General features: G+C 35.2%; 1 long non-coding RNA gene across 2 annotated transcripts in view; it reads right to left on the reverse strand.

Annotated features, from left to right (window-relative positions):
• The window catches only part of LOC105881535 (uncharacterized), a 358,441-nt gene that overhangs the window by 27,710 nt on the left and 309,476 nt on the right, over positions 1–21,255 (reverse strand). For both annotated transcript variants that reach the window (XR_012919746.1, XR_012919747.1), the window contains one exon: positions 12,542–12,714. This is a non-coding gene — a long non-coding RNA (uncharacterized LOC105881535). The remainder of the gene's footprint in view (positions 1–12,541; positions 12,715–21,255) is intronic.

The raw sequence follows: 21,255 nt of genomic DNA on the forward strand, positions 1-21,255 counted from the left end.
ACAAACTCTGTGGCTAAAAACAACAAAAATTTATTTTCTCACAGTTCTGGAGGGTAGAAGTCTAAAGTCAAGGTGTCAGTAAGGTTAATTCTTTATGCAGGCTCTGAGAAATAACTGTCTCATGCTTCTCCCCTGGCTTCCAGTGGTTGACAGCCATTGTTGGTGCTCCTTAGCTTGTAGAAGCATCACTCTAATATTTGCCTCCATTTCACATGGCCTTCTTCCCTGCATGACTTCACATGACCTTAAAAGGACATAAATTATTTATAGCTGCAAGGGCCCTATTTCCCACTAAGTTCACATTTTTAGGTTCTGGATAGACATGAATTTATGGAGGACACTATTCAACAAAATATAGTCCATTCTTTGTTTTCCTAATATCCAAATCTTTCTCTCACATGCAAGACATAGTCACCCAGCCCCAACATCCTTAAAATTCTTAACTCATTCCAGGATTAATTCTAAATCCAAAATTATCAACTTAAATAGTTCTAAATCTTACACTCAAATCATCTAAAACAAGAGAGGTTGAGACTCTGGGTACAATTTACACTGGGAAAAATCCCTGTGGATGTGCAAAACTAGAAAACAAGTCTGTTTCCAAAATGCAATGGTGAAACAGCCATAAAATTGACATTCCCATTCTGAAAGGGACAACATGGAAGGAATAAAAGGTTCACTGATCTAAAGCAAGTTCACATCTCAGCCCATAAAGTTACTTAAGGTTTCAAGGCCTGAAAATGACCCTCTGTGGCCTGATGCTCTGCCCCTTGGGCCTGTAGAAGTTCTATTAGTGAGACACTCAATGTCACCTTCAAAGTAAATTTTTCCTTCATTTCATTCCCTTCTGTATGTTTCAGTCCAGCTGGCAGTACTTTCGCTGGCATAATTTTTTAATTGTGTCAATTTTCTATCAAATAGGTTCACACCATTATATAGGAAAAGTTTCCACAGGTTTTTCCTAGATGATCCTATGTCTATTACTGGCTTTTGCTAAGATGGTTAATGGGACCTGTGAGTCACACACCTAATCTATTCACCATAAGGTTGTCCAGCCACTATCTTGGAGTTATCTCAAGAACATTCTTTAGCATACTTTGTAATGTGGATAACCTGAGAATTCTTCAAACTATCAAATTCTGGTTCTTTGTTTAACATTCCTTCCTCAATTTGTCTCTTTTCTCTTGCATTTTACTGTAAGCCCAAGAAGAAACCAGGCCATACGTTTCATATTTTGCTTAGAAATCTTCTCAGCTAAATATCTAAGTTTATTGCTTACAAGTTCTCTTTCCACTCAGAACACAATTCATTTAAGTTTTCTGTCACCTAATAAGAATCAAGAACCACCTTTATCAAGTGTCCAATAACATTCTTCCCATGTCCTTCTAAGACCTCACTAGAAGCATCTTTAACATGTATATTTTTATAAACATTCTGTTCATATGTATTCGCTACAATGATAGTAGCTTTCTCTACCGTGCTCTTCACTTGCATCTGAGCTTTCACTGGAATCATTTTTAAGATCCCTATTTCTACCAACCTTCTCTTCAAAGAAATCTAGGCTTTTTCTATCAAGTGCCTCTACCCACCAACCAATTCCAAAGCCACTGCCACAATTTTAGGTATTTGTTACAGCACCACCTCACTCCCTGGTACCAAAATCAGTATCAATTTTCTAGGGCTATTATTAAAAAGTACCACAGATGAAGTGGCTTAAAACAACCAAAAATTATTCTCTCGTAGTTCTGGATGCTAGAATTCCGAAGTCAAGATGTTGGAGGGCTTGGTTTCTTTGGGACTCTGAGGGACAAATTGTCCCATGATTCTCTCCTAGCTTCTGATGGTTGCTAGCAATCTTTGGTGTTTCTTGGTTTATAGATATATCACTCCAATCTCCACCTCCATCTTTACATGGATTTCTTCTCTATGTGTCTTTGCATGGCTTTCTGATAAGGACACAAGCCATTGGATTTAGGGACTACACTAATCCATTATTACCTCTTATTAATTAGTTATATCCATAAAGATACTTTTTACAAATAAGGTCACATTCTGAGGTTCTGGGTGGACATGATCTTGGGTGACACCATTCAACCTAATAAATACATCAGGATGTGTGTTTCGAATCAGCGCATGGATACAATAGTTAATGCCAGGTCTATGATGAATGGAGAGCAGTTAATAAAGCATTGAGTAGGACAGAATACATCAATAAGAAGTACTATTCTCCTCCTTTCACCAATACCACATGCTTTGATAGAAAAATTTAATCTTGTTTCAAAATATTTTCAAGTTTCCACAGAAAACTGATGTTTAAAATATAGCTACAAATATGTATTATGCAATTACAAAACAACAAAAAACTAACAGCATTTTCTTTAACTCCAAAAATGATAAAGGCAGTAAGTGTTAAAAAGAAGTTTAGAAAATCATAATTAACTATAGGCTGAAACCATCACTGCATCTAATTCTTTATGTTATGCTTCAATTGTAATGTTTACAAGATAGGGAATTGATTTCAAGTAGCTTATTGTTTGATTTTCCTAATTAATAGAATCCTCCTAGGGTACTGGTTGTTTTAAACCCTGATATTATGCAGACTTGAGGTGCAAAAGGAAGGTGAAGGCAGTGATGAAACATGCTGCTTCCTGTAGTGCCAGCTGCTTCGAAAAGATGCTTCCAGCTGCTTGGCCTGGTCCTCCAGTGAGCAGCAAGACTGGGAAGAAGGGGTCCAGTAGCTCCTACAGCCACACTCCCTGAAGCTGCCTAAGGTAAAATGATTTTGAACAAGGACGTGGAAGAATAGTATGACCAAATCCAAGGAATATTGTGCTATATTAGAATAGTGAAATGAAAGTAAAATGAAGCAGAATAAGCAGGCAGGAGTGCAGGAACTGATGAAATATTTAAATGCCACCTGTTTCCTATCACTCCCACTGCTAGTGAGTCCTTGTTTAGTGAAGAAGAGTTACTCAAAATCACTTGTTTAGAAGATAGATCTTAGCATTTGGGTTAGAAGCAAGAATATCCTTAAGTTTATCTGTTGCTTCTTTTGTTTATAGAGGCTCTTTTGGTTAACTATATTAAAATCCATTAATATCTGAGGATTTGGCCCCAAGCATTAGCTCTTAGGTAACTCTGATAAACATTTTGTTAAAATTTTCTAGGAAAGAATTAAAATTTGTTCCTACTCATTCATGTATGATCCTGTCTCATGACACAGTAGCTTGAGTTACACAGGCATTATTTCTACATCCCAACCTGCTTTTAAAGAACCTCTAGTTTTCTGCCAACTTTTTTCAGATTCAGGGCCTTCTCCAGGCTGGGTTTGCAGAGGAATATCATGCGGGTCCTGATAGCATCATGCTGAGTTCAACTTCTTATCATTTTTCTGCTGGGGCTTATCTTTTGTTGGATCCACAGAAGTTCTTTGCTGCCTGCATGAAGCTGCCCTGCCAATGCTTCCAGCAACATTAGTTTGCCAGCCTCCATCTGGGCACCACTGCTGCCTCCATGGGGCACTGACACCTGATGTATATGCATGGGATGGAAGGAGTCTTGTCCCTGTACAGATTTCAGTATGTCTGTGCCCACTACTCATCACTCAGAAGTGAGGAAAGAATATCTATTCCCCTTTGCGTTTATAGTATCGCATTGTTTCTAAAGCAATGCTGCCTAATGTTCCAATACTTTACAGAGTTTTTGTTGAAACAAGCTCCCTTTTTTAATTTAATTTGAGTGAAATGAGGGTTAATAGTTAATAAATGAACATTTCTGGACAAAACTTCGAAAGGGCTTTTTAGTAAAAAGTACTTCTCTACCTAAACCATTTAGTTAGTTTTTACATAAATCTTTTGAATGTTATTATATCTATATTTTTTCACACTGAAATCATATTAATAGCATAAAATCACCCTTCTGTGCAATCATCTTTAAACTTAACATAATTTGTACATCTTTATGTGTGGAGTTATCTTATAATTTATGATAACTACCTTTACTATGTCATGTTTACTGTATCATAACAATGGATATTTTAAATGTTTTAATTCTTTGGTATTTCCAGAAATAGCTAAAATGAATAAATTCAAACATACATATTTGTCCACTATGGGAATATATCTAGAGGATAAATTCCTGGAAGTAGAAATCTTTGATCAAAGCCCATGTCTATTAAAAATCGTGATAAATATTGCCATGTTGCATTTTGTAAAAGTTATATCCAAATAAATCCTAAAATAATATGTTGTTTCCCCACACGTACATACTTTTTTATCTTTGCTAGTCTGATAGGTAAAAAAAAAAAAAAAATAGGATTTTCTTGTAGTTTTAAAGTGCATTTCTGAGGTTATATGATTTGCATTGAGCTTATTTTTGTCTATTTTACAGCTATTTCTATTTTATGTAAACTATTTCCATGTATGTTACCCTTTTTCAATTTTCTTCTCATCAGTTTTTATGGTTTTAAAAGATTTAGGATAATATCAATATATCTATATATGTATTCAAAATATTTTTCCCACCTTATCATTTTTCTTTTGATTTTGTATGTCTTTTTCCATGGCACATTTTTTTAAAAACTGCAAAATAGCTTTATTTTTAAATTTTTATTTGACATAAACATGTTTTATTTCATTATATAAGTGAATTAAATGTGCAGTGGAAATACATCTTTTTTTCTTTCAGCATACTGTGGAGGTACAAATGTTCAGGTTACATATATTGCTGTTGCCCCCACTCCCCTCAAGTCAGAGCTTCAAGTGTGTCCATCCCCTAGATGGTGTGCACCACACCCCTTAGCTGAGAATATAGAATGTTCTCTTCCACCCTCCCACCTGCTCAACACCTAATGCATGTTACTACTATATATGTGCATAAGTGTTGATCAACTAGTACAAATTTGATGGTGAGTATCTGTGGTGCTTGTTAGTAGAATGGGCTCCAGATCTATACAGGATAATACAAGAGGCATTAGTTCACCATTGTTCTTTGTAGCTGAGTAGCACTTTATGGTATACAGGTACCATATTTTATTAATCTGATGTCTGATGGGCAGACTGATGTCTTGATGGGCACTTCGATTGTTTCCACATTTTTGCAATTATGTATTGTGCTGCTCTAAGCATTCAAGTGAAGACGTCTTTTTTATAGAATGTCCTTTTTTCCTTTGGGTAGATGCCTAGCAATTGGATTGCTAGATCAAACAGTAGTTCTATTTGTAGCTCTTTGATGTATCTCCATATTACTTTCAAGAAAGGCTGTATTAGTTTTCAGTCCAACCAGCAGTGTATGAGTGTTCCTATCTCTTCGCATCCTTATCAATATTTATTGTTTTGGTATTTTTTGATAAAAGCCATTCTGACTGGAGTTAAGTGATATTTCATTGTGGTTTTGATTTGCACTTTTCTGATAATTAGAGATGTTGAGCATTTTTTCATACGTTTCTTGGCCATTAGTCTATCTTCTTTTGAAAAGTTTCTGTTCATGTGCTTTGTCCACTTTTTAATGGGGTTGTTTGATTTTTTCTTGCTCATTTTCCTGAGTTCTATACAGATTCTAGTTATCAGCCGTTTATTAGATATGTAGCATGCAAATACTTTATCCCATTCTGTAGATTGTCTATTTGCTCTGATGATAGTTTTCCTGGCTGTGCAGAAGCTTTTTGATTTGATCAGATGCCATTTATTTATTTTGTTGTTGCTTTGATTGCCTTTGCAGTCTACTTCATAAATTCTTTCCCTACGCTTATGTCTATAAGAGTGTTTCCAACATTTTCTTCTAGAATTCATATAGATTCATGCCTTAGGTTTAAGTCTGCCTTCCTGGCAGATTGCTTACTGTACATTCCATACATTTGTGTGCTTTGTTCTTCAGCCCTCTCTCCTTGCTTCTCTATGATGCTGACCAAGGTCCAGGAAAGCTCCCACCAGCTATGCCACCATCCTAGAGATGCATCCTGGAGATATAATTTTATCCCTCATTGTGACCACCTACATTGAAGACCTCTCTATGCCATCGTTATCTGATGATACAGCTGTAAATTGCCTTTCTCAGCATTTTTTTTTTTGCATCACATTATTCTCACTAGATTTAATAGGACTTCTCCATGTATTATTTTTAGGGTTATAGGTAGGTTCTAGTTTCAATAAAGATAGAGCTGTGTTTCTCATCTCTGTCTCACAATTTTCATTGTTTTCAAATGGTTTCAGAGAAAAGAAGCAAGGCTATTGACACATCATTATGCCATTGTAAACCAAAAATCAATTCTTAAAATTTTATTTTTTTGTTACCTTCTATATCTATTGTCAACTTTGGACTTAATCATTAACTCCATGAAGGTTAATGTGGGGAAAACTCTGAGTGAGAGTAACACTGATACCATACCCTTACAAAAACCTGAGGCATTACTATAGGTCAATCAAATGACTTCAGGATATTTACATTATGGTTTTATCAAGATATTTCTATTAAACTGGTTTTAGTATAACATTTGTCCTGCCAAGACATGAGTCATAACTTTAATTCAAGATAAGAATATTTCTTCTCTAATATAATATGCATATAAGAATGAAAATGTTAGAACAATGGAAAACATTGAAAGGGAAAATGAAGAATGGGGAAATAAACTATGGCTTGGAGAAAGGTGTTTTGCAGAGGAAGGATTCCTAAAGGACATAATACATGACTTGGATCTTCAAAGATGAGTAAAAGTCTACCGGGCAGGCATGAACTGAAACTAGAAGGAAAACAAGTGAAAGGCAAGGACAATTGAGAAAGCATGATGTATTAGTGTTGAATTGTTGCAGAGTACCACCACAAAGAGCAGCTTAAAAAAAAAAATAAACACTCACGTAATATCTCATCGTTGTATAGTCAAAATTTGGGGTATATTTCAGGTGAATTATCTTCTCAGTGTCTCACAAAGCTATAATTAAAATGTTAGCCTGGCTAGGGTTTTTATCTAGAGTATGGAGTCTTCTTCCAAGCTTATTCAGGTTGTTAGCCAAATTCAGTGCCTTGTGGTTATAGAATTAAAGTCTTCTGTGGCCAAAGGGCATCTGCTGCAGCTTTAAATATCTCTAAATTCTTGTCTCTCTGACCTCTGCATTCTCTTTTAAGAAGACTCACCTGATTGAGGTAGGCCAACCCATATTCAAGGAAAGGGACTTATACAGAATGTGCTCAACAGGAGGTAAGAATCTGTGGACCATTGTACAATTCTTCCTACCACATACAACATTTTGGGAGAGATTTGAGACCTTAGTTATGACTACAATACACCTTGGAAGCAAGCAAGCTGGATAAGCAGGTAGAAGCTTGATGTCTACCATGTAATGAAGTTTGAAATTGCTTTTGTAGGCAATAGAACACTATGCACATATTTTAAGCAGGTAAGATCTTGGGTGCCCTACAGTAGTGTAGAAGATGAATTGGTGTAGTAGAAAATTATAAGAAGATATATTTTGATAAAGAATATTAAAGTATTCCTGGAAAGAGCTAATAAATTAAAGATAATAAATCAAATTTGATAGATTGAATGTATTCAACATATACTTTTACATATTTACTATGAGCTATGTGCCAAACACCATTCCAGGCATTGAGTCATAAATAAAGATAAAATAGAAGATATTATTATTCCTAAAAAACAAGGAAAAACCAGGCTGGGCACAGTGGCTTCTGCCTGTAATCCTAGTACTCTGAGAGGTCAAGGCAGGTGGATCACTCCAGGTCAGGAGTTCGAGACCAGTCTGAGCAAGAGCAAGACCCCATCTCATATAAATATAGAAAGAAAATCTCGATATACAAGTTAAAGAAGCTCAAAGGACCCCTGGGAGATTCAATGCAAACAGGAAGAGATCACGTCATGCAGTCATCAGACTGACCAAAATATCAACTAAAGAAGCCCTTCTACCAGTTATAAGACGGAAGAAGCAAGTAACATACAAAAGAAAGCCAATCCAAATAACGCCAGACTTCTCTACTAAAACTTTACAAGCAAGGAGAGATGGGGTCCCATTCCTAGTCTTCTGAAACAGAATAATGCCCAGCCTAGAATCTTATTCCCTGCAAAACTAAGTTTTATACATGAAGGAGAAATCAAGACATTCTCAAATAAGCAAAGACTGAGGGAATTCACCAAGACAAGACCAGCCGTTCAAGAAGTACTCAAAAGAGTGTTACCCATAGATCAGCACAGTAAACACTCACGAATGTAAATCTACTCAAAAGCTAAAGATCAAAGCTCAGACATCACAATGGCTCAAGAGAGAAAACAAAGCAACGAAGTTCAACCCAACATAATGAACAGAAATCTGCCCCACGTATCAGTTATCTCAATAAATGTGAATGGCTTGAACTCCCCACTCAAGAGACATAGGCTGGCAGAATGGATAAAAAAACACAAGCCAAGTATCTGCTGCCTTCAGGAAACACATCTAACCTGCAAGGATGCAGTTAGACTAAAGGTAAAGGGGTGGAGAATGATATTTCAAGCAAACGAAAGCCAAAAGAAGCTGGCGTGGCAGTGCTGATGACAGATAACTTAGTTTTTAAATCAACAAAAGTAATAAAAGACAAAGAAGGTCATTATATAATGGTGAAGGGCACAGTTCAACAAGAAGACATAGAAATTCTAAATATGTATGCACCCAATCTAAGTGCACCCAGATTCATAAAGCAAACTCTACTTGATCTAAACAAATGGATAAACAACAACACCATAATAGTCAGATACTTTAACACCCCACTGACAGCACAGGACAGATCCTCCAAACACAAAATCAAAAGAGAAATAATGGGATTAAACAAAACTCTAGAACAAATGGGCCTGACTGACATTTACAGGACATTCTACCCTAAAACCACTGAATATACGTTCTTCTCATCAGCTCATGGGTCATTCTCTAAGACTGACCATATCCTAGTACACAAGGCATGTCTCAAACAATTTAAAAAAATAGAAATTATACCATGTATTGTTTCACATCACAATGGGTTAAATGTAGAAATCAACCCTAACAGGAACTCTCATTTCCACACAACGTCATGGACACTAAACAATCTTCTGCTGAATGATCACTTCATAAACAAGGAAATGAAGATGGAAATCAAAAGATTCTTTGAACTAAATGACAAAGGAAACACAAGTTATCAAAACCTGTGGGACACAGCTAAAGCAGTCCTGAGAGGAAAGTTTATTTCCATAAACGCCTATATCCAAAAGTTGAAAAGATCACAAATAGACAACCTAATGAATTGTCTAAAAAGCTAGAAAAAGAAGAACAGACTGACCGCAAACCCAGCAAAAGAAGTGAAATCATTAAGATCAAATCAGAACTAAACGAAATTGACAATAGGGAAACTATATGGAAGATTAATAAAACAAAAAGTTGGTTCTTTGAAAAAATAAACAAAATTGGCACACCTTGGCTAGACTAACGAAAAGCAGAAAAAAGAATCTCTAATAAGCTCCATCAGGAACAATAAAGGAGAAATTACAACTGATGCCATGGAGATACAAGATATAATTCATGAATACCACAAAAACCTCTATGCACACAAACTGGAAAATGGGGAGGAAATGGACAATTTTTTAGAACACACAGCCTCTCTAGGCTCAACCAGGAAGAAATAGAGTTACTGAACAGACTAATATCAAGTTCTGAAATTGAAACAGCAATAAAAAACCTTCCTAAAAGGTCCTAAACCAGATGGTTTCACACCTGAATTTTACCACACCTACAGAGAAGAACTGGTGCCTATCCTGCAGAAATTATTCTACAACATCAAGAAGGATGGAATCCTCCTCAACACATTTTATGAAGCGAATATAATCCTGATACTAAAACCAGGAAAGGATGCAACAACAACAAAAAAATTACAGACCAATATCCCTTACGAATATAGATGCGAAAATTCGCAACAAAATCCTAGCCAATCAAATCCAGGTGCTTGTCAAGAAAACAATCCATCACAACCAAGTGGGCTTCATCCCAAGGAAGCAGGGATGGTTCAACATACGCAAATCTATAAATGTAATTCACCATATAAACAGAAGCAAAAACAAAGACCATACAATCCTCTCAATAGAAGCAAAAAAGGCATTTGACAAAATTCAACACCCTTTTATGATAAGAACGCTCAACAAAATAGGCATAGATGGGGCTTACCTAAAAATGATACAAGCCATATATGACAAACCCACAGCCAATATCATACTGAATGGGGAAAAAATGAAAGCATTCCCACTAAGAACTGGAACAAGACAAGGTTGCCCACTATCTCCACTTCTATTAGGCATAGTGCTAGAAGTCCTTGCTACAGCAATCAGACAAGAGAGTGGAATTAAGGGCATCCAAATGGGAGCAGAAGAGATCAAACTCCCACTCTTTGCTGATGACATGATATTATACCTAGAAAACCCCAAGGACTCAACTAAGAGACTCCTTGGTTGGATTCAACCAAGAGTCTCCTTGGTTGGATTCAACCAAGAGACTCCAAACGAATTTGGTAAAGTCTCGGAATACAAAATAAATACACAGAAATCAGAGGCATTCATATACGCCAAAAACAGTAAAAGTGAGAACCAAATCAAAGACTAAATTCTCTTCAAAATAGCAACCAAGAAAATAAAGTATCTAGGAATATATTTAATTAAGGAGGTAAAAGACCTCTACAGGGAAACTATGAAACACTGAAGAAAGAAATCGCAGAACAAGAACATTGACCAGTGGAACAGAACAGAGAACCCAGATATAAAACCATCCTCATATAGCCAACTAATCTTTGACAAAGCAAACAAAAACATACACTGGGGAAAAGAATCCTTATTTAATAATGGTGCTGGGAAAACTGGGTAGCCACATTTAGAAGACTGAAACAGGAGCCACACCTTTCACCTCTCACAAAAATCAACTCATTCTGGGTGACAGACTTGAACCTTAGGTATGAAACTATTAGAATTCTAGAGGAAAACGTTGGAAATACTCTTCTAGACATTGGCCTAGGCAAAGAAATTATGAAGAAGACCCCAAAAGCAATCACAGCAAAAACAAAAATAAGTAAATGGGACCTGATCAAATTAAAAAGCTTCTGCACAGCCAAAGAAACTGTCAAGAGAGCAAACAAACAACCCACAGAATGGGAGAATATTTTTGCAAGCTACACATCTGATAAAGGGCTGATAACTAGAATTTATTCAGAATTCAGGAAAATCACCAAGGAAAAATCAAACAACCTTATCAAAAAGTGGGCAAAGGACATGAACAGAAATTTTTCAAAATAAGACAGAATAATGGTCAACAAACACATGAAAAAATGGTCAACATCTCTAATCATCAGGGAAATGCAAATCAAAACTGCAATGAGATGTCACTTATCTATAGTAAGAATGGCCTTTATCAAAAAGTCCCCAAACAATAAATGTTGGCATGGATGCAGAGAGATAGGAACACTCCTACACTGATGGTGGGATTGCAAACTAGTTCAACCTCTGTGGAAAGCAATATGGAGATACCTTAAAGCGATACAAGTAGATCTACCATTTGATCCAGCAATTCCACTACTGGCCATCTACCCAAAAGATCAAATGACACTCTACAAAAAGACACCTGCACTCGAATGTTTATAGCAGCACAAGTTGTGGAAAACAACCCAAGTGCCCATCAATCCAAGAATGGATTAATAAAATGTGGTATATGTATACCATGGAGTACTATTCAGCTTTAAGTAACAATGGTGATATAGCACCTCTTGTATTTTCCTGGATAGAGCTGGAACTCATTCTACTAAGTGAAGTATCTCAAGAATGGAAAAACAAGCACCACATGTACTCACCAGCAAATTGGTATTAACGGATCAACACTTAAGTGGACATATAGGACAACATTTATCGGGTGTTGGGCAGGTGGGAGGGGGGGAGGAAGGGATGGGTATATATAAACATAATGAGTGTGATGTGCAACATTTGGGGGATGGTCACACTTAGCTTCTGACTGGGGGGAGGCATGGGCAATATATGTAACCTTAACATTTGTACCCACATATTATGCTGAAATTAAAAAAAAGACAATACCAAAAAAAGAAAGAAATTATCTGGACAACTAAAAATATATAGAAAAAATTAACTAGGCATGGTGGTGCATGCCTATAGCCCCAGCTACTAGGGAGGCTGAGGCACAAGGATTGTTTGAGCCCAGGAGTTTCAGGTTGCTGTGAGCTAGGCTGATACCAAGGCATTCTAGCCCAGGCAACAGAGCGAGATTCTGTCTCCAAAATAATACATACATACATACAAGGAAAAACAGACAAAAACAGATAAATTCATAAATAAGCAAGGTTACTATAGATTTATTACCTTCATGAAGAAAAGTGGACAGAGTATTAAAGAGAAAACAGGTCAATTAAGCTGCTTTCGTCTGAAAGGAACGTAACAGCTAATTCCAGATGGTTTAAATAAAAGTGAGACTTAGTATTAACAAACATAAAAAGAAGACTAGAGTTAGTGTAGTGTGAGAGTTACCTAATAAAACAATGTCACCTGGATTCTGACTGTCTTTGTCTTTCTTCTCTGTCACTCCCAGGATGATGGCTTTTATCCTCAGCCTTTTACTTTTCTGAGTACAAGATGGTTACAGTATTGCCAAACTTCACATTCTTACACAAAGACGTCCAGCTGATTGTTGAGGGATTAGATCTTCTTCAATGCTCTCCCTTTTAAGACAAAGAACACTTCTCAGAATGCCATTACCAATCTCTCTTTCATGTCTCAGTTATCAAATTGCAACTTGTGCTCATTCCTACACCAAATTATTTGAAGCTTACTCAAAAAACCATAACTAGTTTAGAAAAATGTTTTTCAACCTCAGACCAATGGTATCAGAATTTCTGTGTGTGAGGCACTTGCATTCATTGAAAACTTCAGGGTTAGACTAATGAATATTAAAATCCATCAGATTTAGAATAACAGGGCTGGAGCTCACATTCTCCTAAACACATAGCTATGCAAGGAGGGGAATCACAAACTCATGATGTTTGTTAGAATAAATAAGAGGTGAAGAGTTGTCTGATACAGAGAATGACAGGGCAAGACAATATTTTAAATAAGCAATTAAGAACTGGTATTTCTAAGGAGGTGATATATGAGCTGAAACCTAATATAGAGAAGGCAGCCAGCCATATCTGGGCAAAGCAGAAGGGATTGAAAGGCCCTAAATTGAAAATGACCTTGGTGTTATCAGAAGATAGAAAGAAAGCAAATGTTAAAGAAGTTGTTGGAGTTAGTTCCTATAATCTCTGAGGGTCTCAATAAAGAACCTAGACTAAGGGCCATAACACTCCATTTCACAGCATGAATTGTGTTTGTGGTTTGACAGGATTTGTTTTTGTTTTTATTTTTTTCTAATCACTCAGTTCTGAAAGAATGAATCATGTAAAACAGTGGTTCCTAACCTTTTGGGCACCAGGGACTGGTTTCATGAAAGACAAGTTTTCCATGGACTGGGGGTGGGGATGGTTTCGTGATGATTCAAATGCATTACATTTATTGTGCAGTCAAACCTCTCTGCTAATGATAATCTGCATTTGCAGCCACTCCCTACTGCTAGCATCGCCGCCTCAGCTCCACCTCAGATCATCAGGCATTAAGTTCTCATAAAGAGTGTGGAATCTAGATCCCTTGCATGCACAGTTTACAGTAGGATTTGTGGCTCCTATTAGAATCTAATGCCCTTGATGATCTGACAGGAGGAGGAGCTTATACAGTGATGCAGGTGATTGGGAGCAGCTGTAAATACAGATGAAGCTTCCCTGCATGCCTGCTTACCTCTTGCTGTGCAGCCAGTTTCTAACAGGAGGTTGGGGCCCACAGGTGTAAAGAACTTAATTGAGAAGAAATGAGTCCATTAGCAGTTTAGTCAATCCCGGTGATAGCTTTGGAGAGGAAGAGAAGTGAATGGATTTAAAAATAAAACTAACCGGTGTAGCTGGTGAATTGGATATGGAAGATGAGGAAAGGGAAAAAAAGAAAGTTTGAGAAAGAGAAACATCCCTTCTATGTTTAAGGCACTGAACTACTGGATAAACATGGGATGATATAATTGACTAACATAGTCACAAAGTGAATAGAAAGTTAAAAATAGATTTTTTTTTAAAAAAAGATAGTATTGATATTCAAGGAAGTTCTCAAGATATTGGTTGAAAGAAACAACTAACCCAATTAAAGCATATAAATAAAATATTTAGAATGAAAAATTACACACAGACTCTAGGCTATTGCAAATTTGAATTATAATTAGAAAATAATCAATCCAAAAAATAAATCCTCATGAATGTCAAAGATAACAACATTTTGTAATAGTAGTTTCAAATCTAAAAAATATCTGGAAATAGTCAATGATGGACAGACATTTTAGGGAGGTTATTAATTCCATACTCTATCAAACTATAGGCAAGAATTTCAAGTTATCAAATAGGGGTGGTTATTTTCTTTGAAAATATTTATGAAAAACACTGCCTGAAGAGAAAATTAGAGAAGTTCCTGATTCCCTTCAACCCATCATCTTCCTTTACAAGCATACTATTACATATTCATGCATTATGCCTAACTACATTAAGATTATCAAGAAATAGCAAATCAGTTTGTAATTTGTATTCTTGACAATTTAACTCAATACTACAGAATATATCAAGTACTACCTTTAGGAATTTTTGGCTAAAAGAAGAAAAATTGGCTAAAAGAAGAAAAATTAGCTAAAAGCTTATTTTCCTCTCACTAGATAGAGAATGTAAGAGTAACCACACAGTGAAAAACACACTTTTTAGTTACTGATACTGTAGATATATCTGTGGGTTATTAAGATATAGTAAAAGAATATCTATTAAATAATTTGTTACAGGCCCGATTTTGTTAACTGTAATTGATAAAATAAGTCTACCATAAATGTCATGCTCATAAAAATGTACAATATTTGTTCTTAAAATTGAAACAACAAATATATTCTAGAAACTTGTTTGTTGACATTACAATATAATGTTTTGTTTCAAGGGATAAAAACTTTATTACTTCATTCATTCATGCATTCAGTGAATACTTATGGAATAACTACATGTGCCAGACTCCATTCTAGGTATGGAATAAACACATAAAATTCTTGTTCATAGAGTTTATATTCTAGTGGGGGGAAAAATAAAAAGCCCACAAAGAACAGAGAGACTATTCCTGTTCCTCAAGGGAGGCACACTTTTTTCTTGGCATTTTGCTATGCAAACAATTTCTTACTTGGAGATTCATATCAAGGGCACTTGGAGTGAATATTACACTCACGATAGAGGATTACATTCTACAGCAAGTTTCAAAGCTTGATTCATAAAGCATGTCACAAGAGCTGAGTGAATTGAAAGCTATTCTTCAGACAGTTAACATCATGTGATTCAACCTTACTTAAATCAATGTTTCTCAACCTTTTTCTGCCGCCACCACACCATTCATATTCACAAGACAGTCCTGTAAGGAAGATCTCTCAGTAGAAATTATGATTATCAACTAGGCAGGGTAGGGGAGGAGGAAAAGGATTTATCAGAATTTTCAGGGAGGTTTAGATAAAGAAAAACCTTTTCTCCATCCTCTCTCTGATATGTCACCTTTTCACAATTGAAACTCAGTTATTTAAAATAAACAGTATATCCATCTCTCTCATTATTTAAGAGTATCTACATAAAAATTACAGTAATAGAGTAATAGTTGCTAATGATAGTGCTTACTCTGTATCAGGCACTGTTCTAAGTGTTTCAGTACTTAACTCATTTAATCCTCAAACCAATTCTTGATGAGAAAGCCAAGGCACAGAAAAGCTAGGTGAGTTATCCTGTCACACAGCTAGTAAATGACAAATCTGGGATTCAAAATCAGGCACAAGTACAAAATACTATGATACTAACTACTATTCTGAAAAACTTAAATGCATAACCATGGTCAAATCATAACTTTATTCAATTGTTTATTTATGAAAATTTTCATATTTTATCTCTTTCTTTTGGTATAACCAGAAAACTACTGTTAAATTCTTCTGATCATGTCAAAAGGAAATGAACTAAATATGAATTTATCAAGCCCCTGAATCTTTAATAGCTCTGATTAACAGCACTGAGCTAGGCCCATACTTTTGGGTTTATTGAAATTTTTCAAGAAGTCTTACATCAAACTAGGTCCTCATCCCTCAAGTGGCAACACTTATTTATTGTTCTTTGCAATAACTTAACAAGCTACCTGCTCTGAAATTTAGCTAGAACTGGAAAATATCAGTTACAACAACAAAGCAATACTGTGAGTATCATCCACGCCCTTCCTTGTTTCTTGGCTTGCATCTATGTGCATCTGGTATACATAGGCCCTGTACTATGGCATTGTAGAAGCTACTGAAGCTCTGTGTGACAGTTTCCTCATTTATTAAAACCATATAAAAGTATGGCTAAAATTAAATTATAAACTATGAATATGTAAACACTTGGCACAGTATCTGGTATATATAAATGATCCATAAATGGTACATGTTAGTTTTATTAACCTAAATGTTTATCAGAAACAGATTTTTTTTTTTTGCTAAGTAATTTATTTGTGCGAAGTCTTCATTTTATTTTACTTCAATAGATTTAAGGGGAACATAGAGATTTTTGTTACATAGGTAAAGTATATAATGGTGAAATTGTGTAGTGGTGAGATATTAATGCGCCTGTCACCTGAATATCATACCTTGTACTCAAAGGTATTCAGTGCCTACTGTAAAGGTACTCCTTAGTAGAAAATGCTTATACTGAGATTAAATGACTATTCATTCTTTCAGGTTTTATTTTTGCACTTTTTTACCTTATTTATAGGTGACAATACATTTACATAACACACCCAGTTATACATATATACATATACAAACACACACACATGCACACTGAATATGCAGGTAGATCTGTTTTGACATAGCTTGCCTTTCCCTAAGCTTTATTGCTTATGGTGTTCCTTCCCCAGTCCTAGAAACTGATAATGTTTTTTCCCTGCCTACTAAAATTCAACTGTACTTCAACATTTTCTTTCAGAATAAATGATCTTCTCTGCTTTCAAAATTGTCAGCTACCAAACCCAATGAAAATGTCCCTGTTAATAGTGTGATGGCAAAGTATCCCAGTATCCCAACACCTATTTCTAGATTCAGATAATATATAACAGTTCCAAATAATACATAGTGTGTTCCTGGTAGCTTCCTGGAGACAATGATTTCATGTTTGCTGTACTTTCTAATAGAGTGATTTCACTGTTGGGAATTTAAAGCCAGCGATTCTCAGGGATTCTCCAATTTTATCTTTATCATTTTTTTTCATTTTAGTAATAATCATACCTTTACATTAATTCAATAAAGTTACTTCACTCAGCTTAGTAATTGCCAGCAACAAAGAGGTTTGGATTTTTAAGCAGAAAGTGACAGTGGTATTTTTAATCCCCAAAAGCAATTACATAACTAGCCATTATTACATACCAATTCAAACTTTCATTGTTGGGGAAAATATCACATGAACACCACAAAAAAGCATCATAAATGACTCGGTGCTCCAGAATACAATATTTGCCCTGTGGGTGAAGAGTTCAAAATCCAGTTGAGAAGATTAAAAGCAAAACACCCAGAGTATTGATTTCTGTGGGTATTAAATTATTTGACTCATATTATAAGAACTCTGGATAGTTATCAATACCTTAGTATGACATGTCCAAATCCATATGCCATTATATGCTATATATAAAAGATCATTTTTCCCATATCCTACATTTCTGCTATTCTTATTGTATTCCCTCCAAATGTCTTGCCCTTTTGTAATCTATTCATCTAATTCTAACTTGTTCATCAAAAAAAAAAAATGTTTACAGTCCACCTCCATTTGGGTTTTTCTTTTTCTGATCACTATGCTATTTTCAATTTAATCTAAAAAATCCACAGGTTCTTCTTCATGACTAGACAGTTTTTTTATGTATGTGTTTTGTTTCTTCAATTTGAGCCAAACTCCTTGAAAGCAAAAACCATATCTCTAGCTTTTGAAATTGAACTAAGAACATCTTAGCAAGCATGTTTATACAATAAAATGTTGATAAACATATTAATTGAAGAGATCAACAAGCAGCATTTCTTTTGGCATCCGCATTTTCCTAATGACCATTAAGCTTTAACTAACTTTAAGAGTCAACATGCTTCAACAATTTTTCCTATTAGTTTTGCCTGATTAGAAAAGTAAATTTTTACCATCATAATGCTCAAAATTCACTCAAAATATTAAGGTTAGGTATTCTGGTTTCTTATAAGTTATTCTTAAAGTAACATTATATTGCTATTGTTATTAGACTATGGTACAAAATATATATAGCTTGAAGAATACGAGCACAAAATAAAAATGACTCATATTCATAAGAATAAACATGATTTAGTAGATAACCAAGTAGTACCCTAGTACCCACAGGTAATACTGATGATCACGAAGCAACATTTATATGTCACACTTCAATGGATATGATTGCAATCAGAGTAACATGCAATTTAGTTAGCTCTGATCAGATGATGACTATGGCTGGCTAAATTTCAACAGATTTCAGTGTATGGCCTTAGACAAAGGTCGTCACCACCTACATTTTCACATGTAACTAGAACATGTTCATGTGGTGTAATATTTTCATTTCATGGCTTTTATCCAGCAAATGGTATTTTAATAGAGGACTGTTCGGTTAGTAAACAGACTGGTCTTGCTGACATATCTTTCCTTTTAAAATATACTTTGGCTGAATTCTAACAAAACCATTTTGAATGCAAAAGGGATGCTTTTCAAGCCAGATGGTTTATCTAATAGGAATGTTTTCTGATTAGAGAAACAGCAGTAGACTCATGATCACAGCAGGTGCCAAACTGGTTCTGTAGTTTACATGAATTTGCAACTGAACAAGTCATGAACTAAAAGGAATCTATTTTGAAATGTGCCACAGTCTATTCTGAGAAAAAAGGGAAATGTAAAAGATGCTACCATGTAAGAGGGGGTTAACATGTCATTCTTGATATTAATGTGGCCATTATTGCATTTGTGATAAAATGTATTTGTATATTAAATTTAAGTATATTGTGGAAATGATTAATAAAAATTCAAAATTATAAATACTTACATGGCATTCTATGATAGGATAACAATCTTAAATATCTTTTGTTGTTATTAAAATAATCAGACATCTTTTTACTGAAAAAATGTATCATTGTTCTTCTTTCTCATTGTCCTCATTCCTGGTCCATGTACTAGTAATTAGGAAAGCAGAATACTATTGGTATGGTAGACCTGCCCATGTATATGTATAAGTGTATATAAAAGAAAGAGATCCTTGTAGGTCCTGTGGAGATGGCGTGGGGGTGCAACTTCCTGAATAATGGATTGTTGCCTTTTACTATAGTGTAGACTATTTCTGGGTGCTGACATGATTATTGGGTATATAAAAGGCAGTGAGCCCACAGATTCACACTGTGACCCAGCAGCTTCTCATTCTCCACTGTCTGCCAAGATGACCAAACATTGATGTGCCCTAATAAGATGTAAGAGGAAACGTGTGTAGTGTGAGAGAAAAGGTGTGTAGCTGCCCCCACCTACTGTCTTATCTTATTTACATCAGTGGCTCTGTTTATTTGCTACTTTGGAAGAAAACCAAATTAAAATTAATCTAGAATTGACTCCAAGTCATCATTCTCACTCATCCTCATCCCAGGCAAATTCCATGATCTGTTCTAGAACAGTTGGTTAAATAGTAAAGACTGTAGGTACCTGGAACTTGTTCAAGTCAGAGATGTATTATTCAGAAGAATCATAATTTTCTAATTTTTTCAGTAATTTAAAATTCAAACAAAATTATATCTCTACAGTGATATAAATATAATTATCCAAATTAACTTTCTTTTAAGGTGTTCAGTAAACATCAAAACATGTCTAAACGTAAGTGAAAACTCGAGATCTCATTTTTAAAAGAAATAATGATTTGAACAGTTATTTTAGACATGGATTTGTCATTATATGAATCAGAATTTTTATGATTTATTATTATAAAAGTTTTTACTAAGCAAATTTTTGTGCCTTCTATCATTTCCTCTAATTAATTCAACTCCTTCAGAATTTTTAAAGTATTGATTTTTTAACCACTTACTTTGATAGTTATTCATGCACAGACCTGAAACCTAACTATTTGATGAAGTAAATCATGGATTTCTTATATTGTATAGGAAACATATCTTCCATATTCTGTTCAATTTATTTACATTTCTGTACTATGAAGAATAGACTAATAATGTCCTTATTTGATTAAAATCTTGAGGTTACCTATAAAGGGGGGAATTCTATTAAAATAGATGGACCTGTTTTTGACTTTTGTGCTCAATTTAAGAGTCTTTTATTAAAAAGCATTCTAGCATTAAATATTGTTGTAGCATCTTTTTTCCTTGTCTTCCCTGATGAACTAAGTGACCGTTAATTTGCATTTCTTTTCTTTTAAAATGTTTTCACCTTTGCTGTGGGTCAGTGTTTTATAACCAGAATAGGGGTGTGCAAATGTATATAGGTAATCTACAAGTTCTCAATGAGAATGGTTTAATTTTCCTCTCTATTTTATTAGTATTGTCATATACATACACACTCATGTCAGATAACCTAGGTGATAATTAAAAATAAGATCTTGCATAGGATTCCAGTGCTCACATTGCATATCAGTTTAAAAATGCTTTGGTGTCATGAGGGAATATTTTAACAGTCCTGAGAAAATGAGAAAAGAAAACTATAGTAGTTTAGAACATCAATTATATGCTTTTTCTTCATTTATGATATGTTCCCTTAAGAAGTCAAACCCAAATGGTTCAATGATTTCTGTTCCAAAGGAGATTTCAAGAAAATGTGAACAGAGAAAAATGAGAGAGAACTGAATCATCATATAGAGTGCAGTAAGATACATGTGCCAAACTCAAAAGACCGGATGGAACATCAGGTAGTCTCATTTTGGTGCCTCAAGTGCAAATTTAAGAAGATGGAGGGTGAGAAACATCACCAGACAGAGTATCTCTGCAGAAAAGACAGATTCTAGCAGAAATTAGAAAAAAGAAGCAAGACGATGAGCATACAGCAGACGAGGGCCGGAAGGAGGGGTACCTGAGACCACGGGAGACTCCACGGGAGGAGGTTGCGGAGGAGAACTGGAAGCTGGGA

Source organism: Microcebus murinus, chromosome 1, assembly GCF_040939455.1.
Source record: "Microcebus murinus isolate Inina chromosome 1, M.murinus_Inina_mat1.0, whole genome shotgun sequence".
NCBI classification, from domain to species: Eukaryota; Metazoa; Chordata; class Mammalia; order Primates; family Cheirogaleidae; genus Microcebus; species Microcebus murinus.